Source organism: Pseudophryne corroboree, assembly GCF_028390025.1.
Source record: "Pseudophryne corroboree isolate aPseCor3 chromosome 6 unlocalized genomic scaffold, aPseCor3.hap2 SUPER_6_unloc_3, whole genome shotgun sequence".
In the NCBI taxonomy this organism is placed as follows: domain Eukaryota; kingdom Metazoa; phylum Chordata; class Amphibia; order Anura; family Myobatrachidae; genus Pseudophryne; species Pseudophryne corroboree.
In genome coordinates, this window is record NW_026967604.1 from 258315 (window position 1) to 278294 (window position 19980).

At 50.0% G+C, this 19980-nt stretch overlaps 1 protein-coding gene across 1 annotated transcript in view; it reads right to left on the reverse strand.

Moving 5' to 3' along the window:
• ACAP1 (ArfGAP with coiled-coil, ankyrin repeat and PH domains 1) overlaps positions 1-19980 on the reverse strand; it is a 289787-nt gene that overhangs the window by 221311 nt on the left and 48496 nt on the right. The window lies entirely within an intron of this gene.

Here is a 19980-nt window from a genome sequence, read left to right on the forward strand (position 1 = left end):
GGAGCAAATAGCTCCATGTGTTAGATTGGTGACTGTAGTGTGTGGCAGCAGGGAACTGGATGTATGGACTTCCTATGCAGGAGCAAATACCTCCATGTGTTAGATGGCTGACTGTAGTGTGTGGCTGCAGGGACTGGATGTATGGACTTCCTATGCAGGAGCAAATAGCTCCATGTGTTAGATGGCTGACTGTAGTGTGTGGCTGCAGGGGACTGGGTGTATGGACAACCTATGCAGGAGCAAATAGCTCCATGTGTTAGATGGCTGACTGTAGTGTGTGGCTGCAGGGACTGGGTGTATGGACTTCCTATGCAGGAGCAAATAGCTCCATGTGTTAGATGGCTGATTGTAGTGTGTGGCTGCAGGGACTGGATGTATGGACTTCCTATGCAGGAGCAAATAGCTCCATGTGTTAGATTGGTGACTGTAGTGTGTGGCTGCAGGGGACTGGATGTATGGACTTCCTATGCAGGAGCAAATAGCTCCATGTGTTAGATGGCTGACTGTAGTGTGTGGCTGCAGGGGACTGGATGTATGGACTTCCTATGCAGGAGCAAATAGCTCCATGTGTTAAATGGGTGACTGTAGTGTGTGGCTGCAGGGACTGGATGTATAGACTTCCTATGCAGGAGCAAATAGCTCCATGTGTTAGATGGCTGACTGTAGTGTGTGGCGGCAGGGACTGGATGTATGGACTTCCTATGCAGGAGCAAATAGCTCCATGTGTTAGATGGCTGACTGTAGTGTGTGTCGGCAGGGACTGGATATATGGACTTCCTATGCAGGAGCAAATAGCTCCATGTGTTAGATGGCTGACTGTAGTGTGTGGCTGCAGGGACTGGATGTTTGGACTTCCTATGCAGGAGCAAATAGCTCCATGTGTTAGATGGGTGACTGTGGTGTGTGGCTGCAGGGACTGGATGTATGGACTTCCTATGCAGGAGCAAATAGCTCCATGTGTTAGATGGCTGACTGTAGTGTGTGGCTGCAGGGGACTGGATGTATGGACTTCCTATGCAGGAGCAAATAGCTCCATGTGTTAGATGGCTGACTGTACTGTGTGGCTGCAGGGACTGGATGTATGGACTTCCTATGCAGGAGCAAATAGCTCCATGTGTTAGATGGCTGACTGTAGTGTGTGGGTACGGGGTACTGGATGTATGGACTTCCTATGCAGGAGCAAATAGCTCCATGTGTTAGATGGCTGACTGTAGTGTGTGGGTACGGGGTACTGGATGTATGGACTTCCTATGCAGGAGCAAATAGCTCCTTGTGTTAGATGGCTGACTGTAGTGTGTGGCTGCAGGGGACTGGGTGTATGGACTTCCTATGCAGGAGCAAATAGCTTCATGTGTTAGATTGGTGACTGTAGTGTGTGGCTGCAGGGACTGGATGTATGGACTTCCTATGCAGGAGCAAATAGCTCCATGTGTTAGATGGCTGACTGTAGTGTGCGGCTGCAGGGACTGGATGTATGGACTTCCTATGCAGGAGCAAATAGCTCCATGTGTTAGATGGCTGACTGTAGTGTGTGGCTGCAGGGACTGGATGTATGGACTTCCTATGCAGGAGCAAATAGCTCCATGTGTTAGATGGCTGACTGTAGTGTGCGGCTGCAGGGACTGGGTGTATGGACTTCCTATGCAGGAGCAAATAGCTCCATGTGTTAGATGGCTGACTGTAGTGTGTGGCTGCAGGGGACTGGGTGTATGGACTACCTATGCAGGAGCAAATAGCTCCATGTGTTAGATGGCTGACTGTAGTGTGTGGCTGCAGGGACTGGGTGTATGGACTTCCTATGCAGGAGCAAATAGCTCCATGTGTTAGATGGCTGACTGTACTGTGTGGCTGCAGGGACTGGATGTATGGACTTCCTATGCAGGAGCAAATAGCTCCATGTGTTAGATGGCTGACTGTAGTGTGTGGCTGCAGGGACTGGGTGTATGGACTTCCTATGCAGGAGCAAATAGATCCATGTGTTGGATGGCTGACTGTAGTGTGTGGCTGCAGGGACTGGGTATATGGACTTCCTATGCAGGAGCAAATAGCTCCATGTGTTAGATGGCTGACTGTACTGTGTGGCTGCAGGGACTGGATGTATGGACTTTCTATGCAGGAGCAAATAGCTCCATGTGTTAGATGGCTGACTGTAGTGTGTGGCTGCAGGGACTGGATGTATGGACTTCCTATGCAGGAGCAAATAGCTCCATGTGTTAGATGGCTGACTGTAGTGTGTGGCTGCAGGGACTGGGTGTATGGACTTCCTATGCAGGAGCAAATAGCTCCATGTGTTAGATTGGTGACTGTAGTGTGTGGCTGCAGGGGACTGGATGTATGGACTTCCTATGCAGGAGCAAATAGCTCCATGTGTTAGATGGCTGACTGTAGTGTGTGGCTGCAGGGACTGGATGTATGGACTTCCTACGCAGGAGCAAAAAGCTCCATGTGTTAGATGGCTGACTGTAGTGTGTGGCTGCAGGGACTGGATGTATGGACTTCCTATGCAGGAGCAAATAGCTCCATGTGTTAGATTGGTGACTGTAGTGTGTGGCAGCAGGGAACTGGATGTATGGACTTCCTATGCAGGAGCAAATAGCTCCATGTGTTAGATGGCTGACTGTAGTGTGTGGCTGCAGGGACTGGATATATGGACTTCCTATGCAGGAGCAAATAGCTCCATGTGTTAGATGGCTGACTGTACTGTGTGGCTGCAGGGACTGGATGTATGGACTTTCTATGCAGGAGCAAATAGCTCCATGTGTTAGATGGCTGACTGTAGTGTGTGGCTGCAGGGGACTGGATGTATGGACTTCCTATGCAGGAGCAAATAGCTCCATGTGTTAGATGGCTGACTGTACTGTGGGGCTGCAGGGACTGGATGTATGGACTTCCTATGCAGGAGCAAATAGCTCCATGTGTTAGATGGCTGACTGTAGTGTGTGGGTACGGGGTACTGGATGTATGGACTTCCTATGCAGGAGCAAATAGCTCCATGTGTTAGATGGCTGACTGTAGTGTGTGGCTGCAGGGACTGGATGTATGGACTTCCTATGCAGGAGCAAATAGCTCCATGTGTTAGATGGCTGATTGTAGTGTGTGGCTGCAGGGGACTGGATGTATGGACTTCCTATGCAGGAGCAAATAGCTCCATGTGTTAGATAGCTGACTGTAGTGTGTGGCTGCAGGGACTGGGTGTATGGACTTCCTATGCAGGAGCAAATAGCTCCATGTGTTAGATGGGTGACTGTAGAGTGTGGCTGCAGGGGACTGGATGTATGGACTTCCTATGCAGGAGCAAATAGCTCCATGTGTTAGATGGCTGACTGTAGTGTGTGGCTGCAGGGACTGGATGTATGGACTTCCTATGCAGGAGCAAATAGCTCCTTGTGTTAGATGGCTGACTGTAGTGTGTGGCTGCAGGGGACTGGGTGTATGGACTTCCTATGCAGGAGCAAATAGCTCCATGTGTTAGATGGCTGACTGTAGTGTGTGGCTGCAGGGGACTGGATGTATGGACTTCCTATGCAGGAGCAAATAGCTCCATGTGTTAGATGGCTGACTGTACTGTGGGGCTGCAGGGACTGGATGTATGGACTTCCTATGCAGGAGCAAATAGCTCCATGTGTTAGATGGCTGACTGTAGTGTGTGGGTACGGGGTACTGGATGTATGGACTTCCTATGCAGGAGCAAATAGCTCCATGTGTTAGATGGCTGACTGTAGTGTGTGGCTGCAGGGACTGGATGTATGGACTTCCTATGCAGGAGCAAATAGCTCCATGTGTTAGATGGCTGATTGTAGTGTGTGGCTGCAGGGGACTGGATGTATGGACTTCCTATGCAGGAGCAAATAGCTCCATGTGTTAGATAGCTGACTGTAGTGTGTGGCTGCAGGGACTGGGTGTATGGACTTCCTATGCAGGAGCAAATAGCTCCATGTGTTAGATGGGTGACTGTAGAGTGTGGCTGCAGGGGACTGGATGTATGGACTTCCTATGCAGGAGCAAATAGCTCCATGTGTTAGATGGCTGACTGTAGTGTGTGGCTGCAGGGACTGGATGTATGGACTTCCTATGCAGGAGCAAATAGCTCCTTGTGTTAGATGGCTGACTGTAGTGTGTGGCTGCAGGGGACTGGGTGTATGGACTTCCTATGCAGGAGCAAATAGCTTCATGTGTTAGATTGGTGACTGTAGTGTGTGGCTGCAGGGGACTGGATGTATGGACTTCCTATGCAGGAGCAAATAGCTCCATGTGTTAGATGGCTGACTGTAGTGTGCGGCTGCAGGGACTGGATGTATGGACTTCCTATGCAGGAGCAAATAGCTCCATGTGTTAGATGGCTGACTGTAGTGTGTGGCTGCAGGGGACTGGGTGTATGGACTACCTATGCAGGAGCAAATAGCTCCATGTGTTAGATGGCTGACTGTAGTGTGTGGCTGCAGGGACTGGGTGTATGGACTTCCTATGCAGGAGCAAATAGCTCCATGTGTTAGATTGGTGACTGTAGTGTGTGGCAGCAGGGAACTGGATGTATGGACTTCCTATGCAGGAGCAAATACCTCCATGTGTTAGATGGCTGACTGTAGTGTGTGGCTGCAGGGACTGGATGTATGGACTTCCTATGCAGGAGCAAATAGCTCCATGTGTTAGATGGCTGACTGTAGTGTGTGGCTGCAGGGGACTGGGAGTATGGACAACCTATGCAGGAGCAAATAGCTCCATGTGTTAGATGGCTGACTGTAGTGTGTGGCTGCAGGGACTGGGTGTATGGACTTCCTATGCAGGAGCAAATAGCTCCATGTGTTAGATGGCTGATTGTAGTGTGTGGCTGCAGGGACTGGATGTATGGACTTCCTATGCAGGAGCAAATAGCTCCATGTGTTAGATTGGTGACTGTAGTGTGTGGCTGCAGGGGACTGGATGTATGGACTTCCTATGCAGGAGCAAATAGCTCCATGTGTTAGATGGCTGACTGTAGTGTGTGGCTGCAGGGACTGGGTGTATGGACTTCCTATGCAGGAGCAAATAGATCCATGTGTTGGATGGCTGACTGTAGTGTGTGGCTGCAGGGACTGGGTATATGGACTTCCTATGCAGGAGCAAATAGCTCCATGTGTTAGATGGCTGACTGTACTGTGTGGCTGCAGGGACTGGATGTATGGACTTTCTATGCAGGAGCAAATAGCTCCATGTGTTAGATGGCTGACTGTAGTGTGTGGCTGCAGGGACTGGATGTATGGACTTCCTATGCAGGAGCAAATAGCTCCATGTGTTAGATGGCTGACTGTAGTGTGTGGCTGCAGGGACTGGGTGTATGGACTTCCTATGCAGGAGCAAATAGCTCCATGTGTTAGATTGGTGACTGTAGTGTGTGGCTGCAGGGGACTGGATGTATGGACTTCCTATGCAGGAGCAAATAGCTCCATGTGTTAGATGGCTGACTGTAGTGTGTGGCTGCAGGGACTGGATGTATGGACTTCCTACGCCGGAGCAAAAAGCTCCATGTGTTAGATGGCTGACTGTAGTGTGTGGCTGCAGGGACTGGATGTATGGACTTCCTATGCAGGAGCAAATAGCTCCATGTGTTAGATTGGTGACTGTAGTGTGTGGCAGCAGGGAACTGGATGTATGGACTTCCTATGCAGGAGCAAATAGCTCCATGTGTTAGATGGCTGACTGTAGTGTGTGGCTGCAGGGACTGGATATATGGACTTCCTATGCAGGAGCAAATAGCTCCATGTGTTAGATGGCTGACTGTACTGTGTGGCTGCAGGGACTGGATGTATGGACTTTCTATGCAGGAGCAAATAGCTCCATGTGTTAGATGGCTGACTGTAGTGTGTGGCTGCAGGGGACTGGATGTATGGACTTCCTATGCAGGAGCAAATAGCTCCATGTGTTAGATGGCTGACTGTACTGTGGGGCTGCAGGGACTGGATGTATGGACTTCCTATGCAGGAGCAAATAGCTCCATGTGTTAGATGGCTGACTGTAGTGTGTGGGTACGGGGTACTGGATGTATGGACTTCCTATGCAGGAGCAAATAGCTCCAAGTGTTAGATGGCTGACTGTAGTGTGTGGCTGCAGGGACTGGATGTATGGACTTCCTATGCAGGAGCAAATAGCTCCATGTGTTAGATGGCTGATTGTAGTGTGTGGCTGCAGGGGACTGGATGTATGGACTTCCTATGCAGGAGCAAATAGCTCCATGTGTTAGATAGCTGACTGTAGTGTGTGGCTGCAGGGACTGGGTGTATGGACTTCCTATGCAGGAGCAAATAGCTCCATGTGTTAGATGGGTGACTGTAGAGTGTGGCTGCAGGGGACTGGATGTATGGACTTCCTATGCAGGAGCAAATAGCTCCATGTGTTAGATGGCTGACTGCAGTGTGTGGCTGCAGGGACTGGATGTATGGACTTCCTATGCAGGAGCAAATAGCTCCTTGTGTTAGATGGCTGACTGTAGTGTGTGGCTGCAGGGGACTGGGTGTATGGACTTCCTATGCAGGAGCAAATAGCTCCATGTGTTAGATGGCTGACTGTAGTGTGTGGCTGCAGGGGACTGGATGTATGGACTTCCTATGCAGGAGCAAATAGCTCCATGTGTTAGATGGCTGACTGTACTGTGGGGCTGCAGGGACTGGATGTATGGACTTCCTATGCAGGAGCAAATAGCTCCATGTGTTAGATGGCTGACTGTAGTGTGTGGGTACGGGGTACTGGATGTATGGACTTCCTATGCAGGAGCAAATAGCTCCATGTGTTAGATGGCTGACTGTAGTGTGTGGCTGCAGGGACTGGATGTATGGACTTCCTATGCAGGAGCAAATAGCTCCATGTGTTAGATGGCTGATTGTAGTGTGTGGCTGCAGGGGACTGGATGTATGGACTTCCTATGCAGGAGCAAATAGCTCCATGTGTTAGATAGCTGACTGTAGTGTGTGGCTGCAGGGACTGGGTGTATGGACTTCCTATGCAGGAGCAAATAGCTCCATGTGTTAGATGGGTGACTGTAGAGTGTGGCTGCAGGGGACTGGATGTATGGACTTCCTATGCAGGAGCAAATAGCTCCATGTGTTAGATGGCTGACTGTAGTGTGTGGCTGCAGGGACTGGATGTATGGACTTCCTATGCAGGAGCAAATAGCTCCTTGTGTTAGATGGCTGACTGTAGTGTGTGGCTGCAGGGGACTGGGTGTATGGACTTCCTATGCAGGAGCAAATAGCTTCATGTGTTAGATTGGTGACTGTAGTGTGTGGCTGCAGGGGACTGGATGTATGGACTTCCTATGCAGGAGCAAATAGCTCCATGTGTTAGATGGCTGACTGTAGTGTGCGGCTGCAGGGACTGGATGTATGGACTTCCTATGCAGGAGCAAATAGCTCCATGTGTTAGATGGCTGACTGTAGTGTGTGGCTGCAGGGGACTGGGTGTATGGACTACCTATGCAGGAGCAAATAGCTCCATGTGTTAGATGGCTGACTGTAGTGTGTGGCTGCAGGGACTGGGTGTATGGACTTCCTATGCAGGAGCAAATAGCTCCATGTGTTAGATTGGTGACTGTAGTGTGTGGCAGCAGGGAACTGGATGTATGGACTTCCTATGCAGGAGCAAATACCTCCATGTGTTAGATGGCTGACTGTAGTGTGTGGCTGCAGGGACTGGATGTATGGACTTCCTATGCAGGAGCAAATAGCTCCATGTGTTAGATGGCTGACTGTAGTGTGTGGCTGCAGGGGACTGGGTGTATGGACAACCTATGCAGGAGCAAATAGCTCCATGTGTTAGATGGCTGACTGTAGTGTGTGGCTGCAGGGACTGGGTGTATGGACTTCCTATGCAGGAGCAAATAGCTCCATGTGTTAGATGGCTGATTGTAGTGTGTGGCTGCAGGGACTGGATGTATGGACTTCCTATGCAGGAGCAAATAGCTCCATGTGTTAGATTGGTGACTGTAGTGTGTGGCTGCAGGGGACTGGATGTATGGACTTCCTATGCAGGAGCAAATAGCTCCATGTGTTAGATGGCTGACTGTAGTGTGTGGCTGCAGGGGACTGGATGTATGGACTTCCTATGCAGGAGCAAATAGCTCCATGTGTTAAATGGGTGACTGTAGTGTGTGGCTGCAGGGACTGGATGTATAGACTTCCTATGCAGGAGCAAATAGCTCCATGTGTTAGATGGCTGACTGTAGTGTGTGGCGGCAGGGACTGGATGTATGGACTTCCTATGCAGGAGCAAATAGCTCCATGTGTTAGATGGCTGACTGTAGTGTGTGTCGGCAGGGACTGGATATATGGACTTCCTATGCAGGAGCAAATAGCTCCATGTGTTAGATGGCTGACTGTAGTGTGTGGCTGCAGGGACTGGATGTTTGGACTTCCTATGCAGGAGCAAATAGCTCCATGTGTTAGATGGGTGACTGTGGTGTGTGGCTGCAGGGACTGGATGTATGGACTTCCTATGCAGGAGCAAATAGCTCCATGTGTTAGATGGCTGACTGTAGTGTGTGGCTGCAGGGGACTGGATGTATGGACTTCCTATGCAGGAGCAAATAGCTCCATGTGTTAGATGGCTGACTGTACTGTGTGGCTGCAGGGACTGGATGTATGGACTTCCTATGCAGGAGCAAATAGCTCCATGTGTTAGATGGCTGACTGTAGTGTGTGGGTACGGGGTACTGGATGTATGGACTTCCTATGCAGGAGCAAATAGCTCCATGTGTTAGATGGCTGACTGTAGTGTGTGGGTACGGGGTACTGGATGTATGGACTTCCTATGCAGGAGCAAATAGCTCCTTGTGTTAGATGGCTGACTGTAGTGTGTGGCTGCAGGGGACTGGGTGTATGGACTTCCTATGCAGGAGCAAATAGCTTCATGTGTTAGATTGGTGACTGTAGTGTGTGGCTGCAGGGACTGGATGTATGGACTTCCTATGCAGGAGCAAATAGCTCCATGTGTTAGATGGCTGACTGTAGTGTGCGGCTGCAGGGACTGGATGTATGGACTTCCTATGCAGGAGCAAATAGCTCCATGTGTTAGATGGCTGACTGTAGTGTGTGGCTGCAGGGACTGGATGTATGGACTTCCTATGCAGGAGCAAATAGCTCCATGTGTTAGATGGCTGACTGTAGTGTGCGGCTGCAGGGACTGGGTGTATGGACTTCCTATGCAGGAGCAAATAGCTCCATGTGTTAGATTGGTGACTGTAGTGTGTGGCAGCAGGGAACTGGATGTATGGACTTCCTATGCAGGAGCAAATAGCTCCATGTGTTAGATGGCTGACTGTAGTGTGTGGCTGCAGGGACTGGATGTATGGACTTCCTATGCAGGAGCAAATAGCTCCATGTGTTAGATGGCTGACTGTAGTGTGCGGCTGCAGGGACTGGATGTATGGACTTCCTATGCAGGAGCAAATAGCTCCATGTGTTAGATGGCTGACTGTAGTGTGTGGCTGCAGGGGACTGGGTGTATGGACTACCTATGCAGGAGCAAATAGCTCCATGTGTTAGATGGCTGACTGTAGTGTGTGGCTGCAGGGACTGGGTGTATGGACTTCCTATGCAGGAGCAAATAGCTCCATGTGTTAGATGGCTGACTGTACTGTGTGGCTGCAGGGACTGGATGTATGGACTTCCTATGCAGGAGCAAATAGCTCCATGTGTTAGATGGCTGACTGTAGTGTGTGGCTGCAGGGACTGGGTGTATGGACTTCCTATGCAGGAGCAAATAGATCCATGTGTTGGATGGCTGACTGTAGTGTGTGGCTGCAGGGACTGGGTATATGGACTTCCTATGCAGGAGCAAATAGCTCCATGTGTTAGATGGCTGACTGTGCTGTGTGGCTGCAGGGACTGGATGTATGGACTTTCTATGCAGGAGCAAATAGCTCCATGTGTTAGATGGCTGACTGTAGTGTGTGGCTGCAGGGACTGGATGTATGGACTTCCTATGCAGGAGCAAATAGCTCCATGTGTTAGATGGCTGACTGTAGTGTGTGGCTGCAGGGACTGGGTGTATGGACTTCCTATGCAGGAGCAAATAGCTCCATGTGTTAGATTGGTGACTGTAGTGTGTGGCTGCAGGGGACTGGATGTATGGACTTCCTATGCAGGAGCAAATAGCTCCATGTGTTAGATGGCTGACTGTAGTGTGTGGCTGCAGGGACTGGATGTATGGACTTCCTACGCAGGAGCAAAAAGCTCCATGTGTTAGATGGCTGACTGTAGTGTGTGGCTGCAGGGACTGGATGTATGGACTTCCTATGCAGGAGCAAATAGCTCCATGTGTTAGATTGGTGACTGTAGTGTGTGGCAGCAGGGAACTGGATGTATGGACTTCCTATGCAGGAGCAAATAGCTCCATGTGTTAGATGGCTGACTGTAGTGTGTGGCTGCAGGGACTGGATATATGGACTTCCTATGCAGGAGCAAATAGCTCCATGTGTTAGATGGCTGACTGTACTGTGTGGCTGCAGGGACTGGATGTATGGACTTTCTATGCAGGAGCAAATAGCTCCATGTGTTAGATGGCTGACTGTAGTGTGTGGCTGCAGGGGACTGGATGTATGGACTTCCTATGCAGGAGCAAATAGCTCCATGTGTTAGATGGCTGACTGTACTGTGGGGCTGCAGGGACTGGATGTATGGACTTCCTATGCAGGAGCAAATAGCTCCATGTGTTAGATGGCTGACTGTAGTGTGTGGGTACGGGGTACTGGATGTATGGACTTCCTATGCAGGAGCAAATAGCTCCATGTGTTAGATGGCTGACTGTAGTGTGTGGCTGCAGGGACTGGATGTATGGACTTCCTATGCAGGAGCAAATAGCTCCATGTGTTAGATGGCTGATTGTAGTGTGTGGCTGCAGGGGACTGGATGTATGGACTTCCTATGCAGGAGCAAATAGCTCCATGTGTTAGATGGCTGACTGTAGTGTGTGGCTGCAGGGACTGGGTGTATGGACTTCCTATGCAGGAGCAAATAGCTCCATGTGTTAGATGGGTGACTGTAGAGTGTGGCTGCAGGGGACTGGATGTATGGACTTCCTATGCAGGAGCAAATAGCTCCATGTGTTAGATGGCTGACTGTAGTGTGTGGCTGCAGGGACTGGATGTATGGACTTCCTATGCAGGAGCAAATAGCTCCTTGTGTTAGATGGCTGACTGTAGTGTGTGGCTGCAGGGGACTGGGTGTATGGACTTCCTATGCAGGAGCAAATAGCTCCATGTGTTAGATGGCTGACTGTAGTGTGTGGCTGCAGGGGACTGGATGTATGGACTTCCTATGCAGGAGCAAATAGCTCCATGTGTTAGATGGCTGACTGTACTGTGGGGCTGCAGGGACTGGATGTATGGACTTCCTATGCAGGAGCAAATAGCTCCATGTGTTAGATGGCTGACTGTAGTGTGTGGGTACGGGGTACTGGATGTATGGACTTCCTATGCAGGAGCAAATAGCTCCTTGTGTTAGATGGCTGACTGTAGTGTGTGGCTGCAGGGGACTGGGTGTATGGACTTCCTATGCAGGAGCAAATAGCTTCATGTGTTAGATTGGTGACTGTAGTGTGTGGCTGCAGGGGACTGGATGTATGGACTTCCTATGCAGGAGCAAATAGCTCCATGTGTTAGATGGCTGACTGTAGTGTGCGGCTGCAGGGACTGGATGTATGGACTTCCTATGCAGGAGCAAATAGCTCCATGTGTTAGATGGCTGACTGTAGTGTGTGGCTGCAGGGGACTGGGTGTATGGACTACCTATGCAGGAGCAAATAGCTCCATGTGTTAGATGGCTGACTGTAGTGTGTGGCTGCAGGGACTGGGTGTATGGACTTCCTATGCAGGAGCAAATAGCTCCATGTGTTAGATTGGTGACTGTAGTGTGTGGCAGCAGGGAACTGGATGTATGGACTTCCTATGCAGGAGCAAATACCTCCATGTGTTAGATGGCTGACTGTAGTGTGTGGCTGCAGGGACTGGATGTATGGACTTCCTATGCAGGAGCAAATAGCTCCATGTGTTAGATGGCTGACTGTAGTGTGTGGCTGCAGGGGACTGGGAGTATGGACAACCTATGCAGGAGCAAATAGCTCCATGTGTTAGATGGCTGACTGTAGTGTGTGGCTGCAGGGACTGGGTGTATGGACTTCCTATGCAGGAGCAAATAGCTCCATGTGTTAGATGGCTGATTGTAGTGTGTGGCTGCAGGGACTGGATGTATGGACTTCCTATGCAGGAGCAAATAGCTCCATGTGTTAGATTGGTGACTGTAGTGTGTGGCTGCAGGGGACTGGATGTATGGACTTCCTATGCAGGAGCAAATAGCTCCATGTGTTAGATGGCTGACTGTAGTGTGTGGCTGCAGGGGACTGGATGTATGGACTTCCTATGCAGGAGCAAATAGCTCCATGTGTTAAATGGGTGACTGTAGTGTGTGGCTGCAGGGACTGGATGTATGGACTTCCTATGCAGGAGCAAATAGCTCCATGTGTTAGATGGCTGACTGTAGTGTGTGGCGGCAGGGACTGGATATATGGACTTCCTATGCAGGAGCAAATAGCTCCATGTGTTAGATGGCTGACTGTAGTGTGTGTCGGCAGGGACTGGATATATGGACTTCCTATGCAGGAGCAAATAGCTCCATGTGTTAGATGGCTGACTGTAGTGTGTGGCTGCAGGGACTGGATGTATGGACTTCCTATGCAGGAGCAAATAGCTCCATGTGTTAGATGGCTGACTGTAGTGTGTGGCTGCAGGGACTGGGTGTATGGACTTCCTATGCAGGAGCAAATAGATCCATGTGTTGGATGGCTGACTGTAGTGTGTGGCTGCAGGGACTGGGTATATGGACTTCCTATGCAGGAGCAAATAGCTCCATGTGTTAGATGGCTGACTGTACTGTGTGGCTGCAGGGACTGGATGTATGGACTTTCTATGCAGGAGCAAATAGCTCCATGTGTTAGATGGCTGACTGTAGTGTGTGGCTGCAGGGACTGGATGTATGGACTTCCTATGCAGGAGCAAATAGCTCCATGTGTTAGATGGCTGACTGTAGTGTGTGGCTGCAGGGACTGGGTGTATGGACTTCCTATGCAGGAGCAAATAGCTCCATGTGTTAGATTGGTGACTGTAGTGTGTGGCTGCAGGGGACTGGATGTATGGACTTCCTATGCAGGAGCAAATAGCTCCATGTGTTAGATGGCTGACTGTAGTGTGTGGCTGCAGGGACTGGATGTATGGACTTCCTACGCAGGAGCAAAAAGCTCCATGTGTTAGATGGCTGACTGTAGTGTGTGGCTGCAGGGACTGGATGTATGGACTTCCTATGCAGGAGCAAATAGCTCCATGTGTTAGATTGGTGACTGTAGTGTGTGGCAGCAGGGAACTGGATGTATGGACTTCCTATGCAGGAGCAAATAGCTCCATGTGTTAGATGGCTGACTGTAGTGTGTGGCTGCAGGGACTGGATATATGCAGACCCTCCAACATGACCCGCCCCACTAGGTACAAAATGCTCTGTTCCTGGACTTCCCTCTTAATTTATGATTTCCATCACCTGTGTTGAACTAGTTACATGATAAGAAAGCTGTTTCTTCACAGGTGATGGCAATAATAAATTAAGAGGGAAGTCCAGAAACAGAGCATTTTGTACCTAGTGGGGCGGGTCATGTTGGAGGGTATGTATATGGACTTCCTATGCAGGAGCAAATAGCTCCATGTGTTAGATGGCTGACTGTACTGTGTGGCTGCAGGGACTGGATGTATGGACTTTCTATGCAGGAGCAAATAGCTCCATGTGTTAGATGGCTGACTGTAGTGTGTGGCTGCAGGGGACTGGATGTATGGACTTCCTATGCAGGAGCAAATAGCTCCATGTGTTAGATGGCTGACTGTACTGTGGGGCTGCAGGGACTGGATGTATGGACTTCCTATGCAGGAGCAAATAGCTCCATGTGTTAGATGGCTGACTGTAGTGTGTGGGTACGGGGTACTGGATGTATGGACTTCCTATGCAGGAGCAAATAGCTCCATGTGTTAGATGGCTGACTGTAGTGTGTGGCTGCAGGGACTGGATGTATGGACTTCCTATGCAGGAGCAAATAGCTCCATGTGTTAGATGGCTGATTGTAGTGTGTGGCTGCAGGGGACTGGATGTATGGACTTCCTATGCAGGAGCAAATAGCTCCATGTGTTAGATAGCTGACTGTAGTGTGTGGCTGCAGGGACTGGGTGTATGGACTTCCTATGCAGGAGCAAATAGCTCCATGTGTTAGATGGGTGACTGTAGAGTGTGGCTGCAGGGGACTGGATGTATGGACTTCCTATGCAGGAGCAAATAGCTCCATGTGTTAGATGGCTGACTGTAGTGTGTGGCTGCAGGGACTGGATGTATGGACTTCCTATGCAGGAGCAAATAGCTCCTTGTGTTAGATGGCTGACTGTAGTGTGTGGCTGCAGGGGACTGGGTGTATGGACTTCCTATGCAGGAGCAAATAGCTCCATGTGTTAGATGGCTGACTGTAGTGTGTGGCTGCAGGGGACTGGATGTATGGACTTCCTATGCAGGAGCAAATAGCTCCATGTGTTAGATGGCTGACTGTACTGTGGGGCTGCAGGGACTGGATGTATGGACTTCCTATGCAGGAGCAAATAGCTCCATGTGTTAGATGGCTGACTGTAGTGTGTGGGTACGGGGTACTGGATGTATGGACTTCCTATGCAGGAGCAAATAGCTCCATGTGTTAGATGGCTGACTGTACTGTGTGGCTGCCGGGACTGGATGTATGGACTTCCTATGCAGGAGCAAATAGCTCCATGTGTTAGATGGCTGATTGTAGTGTGTGGCTGCAGGGGACTGGATGTATGGACTTCCTATGCAGGAGCAAATAGCTCCATGTGTTAGATAGCTGACTGTAGTGTGTGGCTGCAGGGACTGGGTGTATGGACTTCCTATGCAGGAGCAAATAGCTCCATGTGTTAGATGGGTGACTGTAGAGTGTGGCTGCAGGGGACTGGATGTATGGACTTCCTATGCAGGAGCAAATAGCTCCATGTGTTAGATGGCTGACTGTAGTGTGTGGCTGCAGGGACTGGATGTATGGACTTCCTATGCAGGAGCAAATAGCTCCTTGTGTTAGATGGCTGACTGTAGTGTGTGGCTGCAGGGGACTGGGTGTATGGACTTCCTATGCAGGAGCAAATAGCTTCATGTGTTAGATTGGTGACTGTAGTGTGTGGCTGCAGGGGACTGGATGTATGGACTTCCTATGCAGGAGCAAATAGCTCCATGTGTTAGATGGCTGACTGTAGTGTGCGGCTGCAGGGACTGGATGTATGGACTTCCTATGCAGGAGCAAATAGCTCCATGTGTTAGATGGCTAACTGTAGTGTGTGGCTGCAGGGGACTGGGTGTATGGACTACCTATGCAGGAGCAAATAGCTCCATGTGTTAGATGGCTGACTGTAGTGTGTGGCTGCAGGGACTGGGTGTATGGACTTCCTATGCAGGAGCAAATAGCTCCATGTGTTAGATTGGTGACTGTAGTGTGTGGCAGCAGGGAACTGGATGTATGGACTTCCTATGCAGGAGCAAATACCTCCATGTGTTAGATGGCTGACTGTAGTGTGTGGCTGCAGGGACTGGATGTATGGACTTCCTATCCAGGAGCAAATAGCTCCATGTGTTAGATGGCTGACTGTAGTGTGTGGCTGCAGGGGACTGGGTGTATGGACAACCTATGCAGGAGCAAATAGCTCCATGTGTTAGATGGCTGACTGTAGTGTGTGGCTGCAGGGACTGGGTGTATGGACTTCCTATGCAGGAGCAAATAGCTCCATGTGTTAGATGGCTGATTGTAGTGTGTGGCTGCAGGGGACTGGATGTATGGACTTCCTATGCAGGAGCAAATAGCTCCATGTGTTAGATGGCTGACTGTAGTGTGTGGCTGCAGGGGACTGGATGTATGGACTTCCTATGCAGGAGCAAATAGCTCCATGTGTTAAATGGGTGACTGTAGTGTGTGGCTGCAGGGACTGGATGTATAGACTTCCTATGCAGGAGCAAATAGCTCCATGTGTTAGATGGCTGACTGTAGTGTGTGGCGGCAGGGACTGGATGTATGGACTTCCTATGCAGGAGCAAATAGCTCCATGTGTTAGATGGCTGACTGTAGTGTGTGTCGGCAGGGACTGGATATATGGACTTCCTATGCAGGAGCAAATAGCTCCATGTGTTAGATGGCTGACTGTAGTGTGTGGCTGCAGGGACTGGATGTTTGGACTTCCTATGCAGGAGCAAATAGCTCCATGTGTTAGATGGGTGACTGTGGTGTGTGGCTGCAGGGACTGGATGTATGGACTTCCTATGCAGGAGCAAATAGCTCCATGTGTTAGATGGCTGACTGTAGTGTGTGGCTGCAGGGGACTGGATGTATGGACTTCCTATGCAGGAGCAAATAGCTCCATGTGTTAGATGGCTGACTGTACTGTGTGGCTGCAGGGACTGGATGTATGGACTTCCTATGCAGGAGCAAATAGCTCCATGTGTTAGATGGCTGACTGTAGTGTGTGGGTACGGGGTACTGGATGTATGGACTTCCTATGCAGGAGCAAATAGCTCCATGTGTTAGATGGCTGACTGTAGTGTGTGGGTACGGGGTACTGGATGTATGGACTTCCTATGCAGGAGCAAATAGCTCCTTGTGTTAGATGGCTGACTGTAGTGTGTGGCTGCAGGGGACTGGGTGTATGGACTTCCTATGCAGGAGCAAATAGCTTCATGTGTTAGATTGGTGACTGTAGTGTGTGGCTGCAGGGACTGGATGTATGGACTTCCTATGCAGGAGCAAATAGCTCCATGTGTTAGATGGCTGACTGTAGTGTGCGGCTGCAGGGACTGGATGTATGGACTTCCTATGCAGGAGCAAATAGCTCCATGTGTTAGATGGCTGACTGTAGTGTGTGGCTGCAGGGGACTGGGTGTATGGACTACCTATGCAGGAGCAAATAGCTCCATGTGTTAGATGGCTGACTGTAGTGTGTGGCTGCAGGGACTGGGTGTATGGACTTCCTATGCAGGAGCAAATAGCTCCATGTGTTAGATTGGTGACTGTAGTGTGTGGCAGCAGGGAACTGGATGTATGGACTTCCTATGCAGGAGCAAATAGCTCCATGTGTTAGATGGCTGACTGTAGTGTGTGGCTGCAGGGACTGGATGTATGGACTTCCTATGCAGGAGCAAATAGCTCCATGTGTTAGATGGCTGACTGTAGTGTGCGGCTGCAGGGACTGGATGTATGGACTTCCTATGCAGGAGCAAATAGCTCCATGTGTTAGATGGCTGACTGTAGTGTGTGGCTGCAGGGGACTGGGTGTATGGACTACCTATGCAGGAGCAAATAGCTCCATGTGTTAGATGGCTGACTGTAGTGTGTGGCTGCAGGGACTGGGTGTATGGACTTCCTATGCAGGAGCAAATAGCTCCATGTGTTAGATGGCTGATTGTAGTGTGTGGCTGCAGGGACTGGATGTATGGACTTCCTATGCAGGAGCAAATAGCTCCATGTGTTAGATTGGTGACTGTAGTGTGTGGCTGCAGGGGACTGGATGTATGGACTTCCTATGCAGGAGCAAATAGCTCCATGTGTTAGATGGCTGACTGTAGTGTGTGGCTGCAGGGACTGGATGTATGGACTTCCTATGCAGGAGCAAATAGCTCCATGTGTTAGATGGCTGACTGTAGTGTGTGGCTGCAGGGACTGGATGTATGGACTTCCTATGCAGGAGCAAATAGCTCCATGTGTTAGATGGCTGACTGTAATGTGTGGCTGCAGGGACTGGGTGTATGGACTTTCTATGCTGGAGCAAATAGCTCCATGTGTTAGATGGCTGACTTTAGTGTGTGGCTGCAGGGACTGGATGTATGGACTTCCTATGCAGGAGCAAATAGCTCCATGTGTTAGATTGGTGACTGTAGTGTGTGGCTGCAGGGACTGGGTGTATGGACTGGTTCCGGTATGAATGGTCGACCATGTTATGGTCGACAGTCATTAGGTCGTCCACTATTGGTCGACATTCACATGGTCGACATGGACACATGGTCGACACATGAAAGGTCGACATGAGTTTTTTTTACTTTTTTGGTGTCGTTTTTTGCGGAAAGTGACTGGGAACCCCAATTAGTGCTCCGCTACCGCTTCGCTCGGCACACTTTACCGTTCCAATCATAGTCCATGTGGATCGTAAGGTATGGAAAAGTTCCCCAAAAGAAAAAAAAGTAAAAAAACTCATGTCGACCTTTTCATGTGTCGACCTTTCATGTGTCGACCATGTGTCCATGTCGACATGTCAATGTCGACCAATAGTGGTCGACCTAATGACTGTCGACCATAACATGGTCGACCATGTTAACGGATACCGTATGGACTTCTTATGCAGGAGCAAATAGCTCCATGTGTTAGATAGCTGACTGTAGTGTGTGGCTGCAGGGACTGGGTGTATGGACTTCCTATGCAGGAGCAAATAGCTCCATGTGTTCGATGGCTGACTGTAGTGTGTGGCTGCAGGGACTGGGTGTATGGACTTCCTATGCAGGAGCAAATAGCTCCATGTGTTAGATGGCTGACTGTACTGTGTGGCTGCAGGGACTGGATGTATGGACTTTCTATGCAGGAGCAAATAGCTCCATGTGTTAGATGGCTGACTGTAGTGTGTGGCTGCAGGGACTGGATGTATGGACTTCCTATGCAGGAGCAAATAGCTCCATGTATTAGATGGCTGACTGTAGTGTGTGGCTGCAGGGACTGGGTGTATGGACTTCCTATGCAGGAGCAAATAGCTCCATGTATTAGATGGCTGACTGTAGTGTGTGGCTGCAGGGACTGGGTGTATGGACTTCCTATGCAGGAGCAAATAGCTCCACATGTTAGATTGGTGACTGTAGTGTGTGGCTGCAGGGGACTGGATGTATGGACTTCCTATGCAGGAGCAAATAGCTCCATGTGTTAGATGGCTGACTGTAGTGTGTGGCTGCAGGGACTGGATGTATGGACTTCCTATGCAGGAGCAAATAGCTCCATGTGTTAGATTGGTGACTGTAGTGTGTGGCTGCAGGGGACTGGATGTATGGACTTCCAATGCAGGAGCAAATAGCTCCATGTGTTAGATGGCTGACTGTAGTGTGTGGCTGCAGGGACTGGATGTATGGACTTCCTATGCAGGAGCAAAAAGCTCCATGTGTTAGATGGCTGACTGTAGTGTGTGGCTGCAGGGACTGGATGTATGGACTTCCTATGCAGGAGCAAATAGCTCCATGTGTTAGATGGCTGACTGTAGTGTGTGGCTGCAGGGACTGGGTGTATGGACTTCCTATTCAGGAGCAAATAGCTCCATGTGTTAGATGGCTGACTGTAGTGTGTGGCTGCAGGGACTGGGTGTATGGACTTCCTATGCAGTAGCAAATAGCTCCATGTGTTAGATGGCTGACTGTACTGTGTGGCTGCAGGGACTGGATGTATGGACTTCCTATGCAGGAGCAAATAGCTCCATGTGTTAGATGGCTGACTGTAGTGTGTGGCTGCAGGGACTGGGTGTATGGACTTCCTATGCAGGAGCAAATAGCTCCATGTGTTAGATGGCTGACTGTAGTGTGTGGCTGCAGGGACTGGGTGTATGGACTTCCTATGCAGGAGCAAATAGCTCCATGTGTTAGATGGCTGACTGTAGTGTGTGGCAGCAGGGAACTGGATGTATGGACTTTCTATGCAGGAGCAAATAGCTCCATGTGTTAGATGGCTGACTGTAGTGTGTGGCTGCAGGGACTGGATGTATGGACTTCCTATGCAGGAGCAAATAGCTCCATGTGTTAGATGGCTGACTGTAGTGTGCGGCTGCAGGGACTGGATGTATGGACTACCTATGCAGGAGCAAATAGCTCCATGTGTTAGATGGCTGACTGTAGTGTGCGGCTGCAGGGACTGGATGTA